The sequence below is a fragment of the Hakea prostrata genome, unplaced genomic scaffold (genome assembly GCF_041222555.1).
Source record: "Hakea prostrata isolate BN-2017 unplaced genomic scaffold, UWA_Hpros_2 contig_272, whole genome shotgun sequence".
NCBI classification, from domain to species: domain Eukaryota; kingdom Viridiplantae; phylum Streptophyta; class Magnoliopsida; order Proteales; family Proteaceae; genus Hakea; species Hakea prostrata.
The window spans coordinates 1-3,199 of record NW_028291391.1 but is presented as its reverse complement, the minus strand read 5'-3'; the positions used below and the strand labels follow the sequence as shown (position 1 = coordinate 3,199).

The window sequence follows — 3,199 nt, the reverse complement described above, 5'->3', positions numbered from 1 at the left end:
CAGATATATGTTTCCCTTTATTTTAGTTCAGACTTCAAGTAATTTGGGCCAAAATAGATTTAGATTGATGCCAAAAAAAAAAAAAATCAAAATCAAAATAAGAAGTTGGAAATATACAAATCTCCCTAGTACCAAGTAATAAGACTTAATATCTTATTAACGAACTCTAATACCATGATAAGACTTAAAAAAGACAATATTTTATTAATGAACTCAATAAGCTTAGAGCATGAGGAAGACCACAAAAGAATACATAGAAACACAAGATTATACAATAATGCAGTATACCATGGGACAGCTATATATACTACCAGGTTTCTTCACCTTAACACAAAGAGACTGACTAATTAATTAACGGCGACTAGGTGGAGGTGGAGGTGGAGGTGAAGCATTAGTGGATCCACACGATGCCCTGATCTCTCCCTCAGGTTCAAGCAGTACATTTACTGCTCCCATTTTGACTAGAGCAACAGCCAGTTGAGTATAGAAGAGCGAGTTATTGTTGGCTAGCATCTGCACGGTGGCATTAGTTCGAGTATCCAAGTCTATCTCTTGGTCAATTCCTAGAACACCTTTGTTTTCTTGAATTTGCATGAAGTAGGAGTTGTCTACAGTATTCACACTCAGCGAATTCTGATCCAGAGCAGCTATGTTGTCGTTTGTTGAGTTTTGAGGACATGTTGACTTCAGTGAGTTAAGTAGAACATGATTCATTGTTGGATCGGCCATTCCAGTGTTGTTGTAATTGTAGAGACGATCACTAAAGGAAGAACAATGTGATACCCCTACTGTGTGAGCTCCTGAGAGTCACAAATAAACCCAGTATGAGATCTATTTAACATTAGTTCCAAGGCAGGAAAGTAACTGTCTAATACCATATCCATTTGTGCAGGTTTAAATATTAGTGAAGATCCACTCCACCCAGCCTATGCCCTCAACTCATCCACCTATACTCACATGAGTGTGGGACCAACACAGCCCTGTTCTGACATAGACAAAGCGTGAGTGTATGGGTCCCCCATACTCATGTGAGTGTGTGTAGGTGGAAGGTTAAGTTGGGTGGAAAGAATCTGAATTCATTAAATATGGAAGTGTAATGTTCTTTATCTTAGAGAATGGTCTCTTTGTGCATGCAAAGGCCATCAAAAGGGTATATATGTTTTCTTTGTTTACTTACCAATGAGAGCAACCATGTCTGTAACATTCATTCCTAGATTCCCAAATGCAGTAATAGAATCACCAACCGAAATTTCTGCTGGAGGTATTAGAGCCACCGCTTCGCTTGCTATTGAAATTAGACCATCTCTTCTCCCAGTTGTTACATTAAAAGTTTGTCCGCCACCCTACATAAACTCATTTCACGACATAAATCAAAATGTGTCAAACAGAACTCCTTGCATGTACCATGTATACTCAGCATTAGTGTTTAGGCACAAGGGTTCCGTTAAAGAATTACACCATTAGTATCTAGTTTGGAATACTGTTTCTAACTAGTATTGTTTACAATGCTAAGTTTAATAGTTAATGGACTCTCCCATAAGACCCGTTACACTATTGGTTATAACTAAACAGTAGCATATATTCAAACATAAGTTGTGTATAACTCAAATACCTCAACATGTATGATGACATCAAAAATTCTTTCATTGAAACCTATCAAAGATTCTTAACCACCTCTGCTATTATGATAAGAAAGAAAGCATAATTTATAAACAGCATACCAACACAACTGCTTCTCTTGCAGCCATGACGATGATATCAGCACAAGAAACAACTCCTGGGCATTTATCTTCTAGTTCGGTTTTCACTTTGTCAATGACATCATAACCTCGGATATTTAGATTTGGAGGTGCAGTCTTCTCAGTTGTGTTTCCGTCTAAAAGTATTGATGCATCACATCCCTATTCAGATAAAATTGATATTAATATAGATAAACAAGCCTGACTGTAAGTAGCACAAACAGATAGTTTCAGTTGGCACTCTTGCGAGTTTCTTACCCTGACAAAGCAATCATGGAATTGCAAGCGTAGCATTGCAGCAACTACGGTTACGTCCAATGCATACTGCATAGAGATAACATTTTGGACGATCTCCTCAACATTTGTACCGTTGTTGGGACATCTTCCATTGTAATAGCCTATCTGCAGATCTGCATAACACAAACAAGTTCCAGTTCACTAAAACTACCATACCAAGCCCGAGTGCAACTGTTGCCAAGGTTTTCATCATTGTTGGAACTCAATTTATGAGTACTTGAAAACACTGAAGTCTTAAGGAGGGAGACATGCCTCTTCTAGTATTTATAGAGTTAGTTAGGACTTGGTAGTTGAACACTGATGATGACTTCTCCAACTTGCTTGGAAACGGATTGGCTGATCAGTTCCTGATGTTCTAGAAATGCAGCATAGACGTGCAATCACGTAAGAATGAAGCAGAAAAATAAACTGAAATCCTAGGGGAAGGCACAAATTTTTGGGGGCTTTGACATGAGTTTTCATTTTATTTTATTAATTTTTTTGTTGGAAGAATATTAAGAATGAAAATGTTAGAAGCCAGAACTGACTCTTAACAGAAGCTTGACAGCAATGCTACAATGAGTTCAGATCCTTTCTACCATTCCTTTCACTTTCACAGTTGGTTTGACACAAACCTGCCCGTGCTACACTCTCAGGCACATGGGAGGACTGACAATAATGCTAGGCTCCTCTATCATAAAACTCACTAAGCATGCAACAGGTCCAATCATGGAAGAGAATTCCTCTCCAACTTTACTAGAATAATCCAAAATCGATTGGGTAGGACACCAAAAGCATTTAATATACAAATTTCTGAATTTATTTAATTTGTTTTTCTTTACTAACTTTTATTACAGAATATCAAGTGGTCTTTTTTTCTGGAAGTGAGGCAAGTGGATTTTTAAAACAAAAAGATGGATTATATACCCATATCCTTAGGTGAATTAAAAAGAAAAAAACCAAAATTTGACCACCCAACATCCATAGGACCACATTTTTTTTACCACAAGTTGCGCATCGCTATCAGTAAAGCAATCCAAACAGTGGGAAATATAGGATCTTTTACTATCATGATTCTTCCAATTGTAAACCATTTGGTTCTTTAAATAATCACCTAATTCCTTTGTTAATACAAATCATGATTTTCTGGTGACTACTGGGAATGATATTCATAACATATAGAA

General features: G+C 37.1%; 1 pseudogene; it reads right to left on the bottom strand.

Annotated features, from left to right (window-relative positions):
- Positions 1-351: 351 nt before the first annotated feature.
- Positions 352-2,226, bottom strand: LOC148998588 (peroxidase 28-like; annotated as a pseudogene).
- Positions 2,227-3,199: the final 973 nt, after the last annotated feature.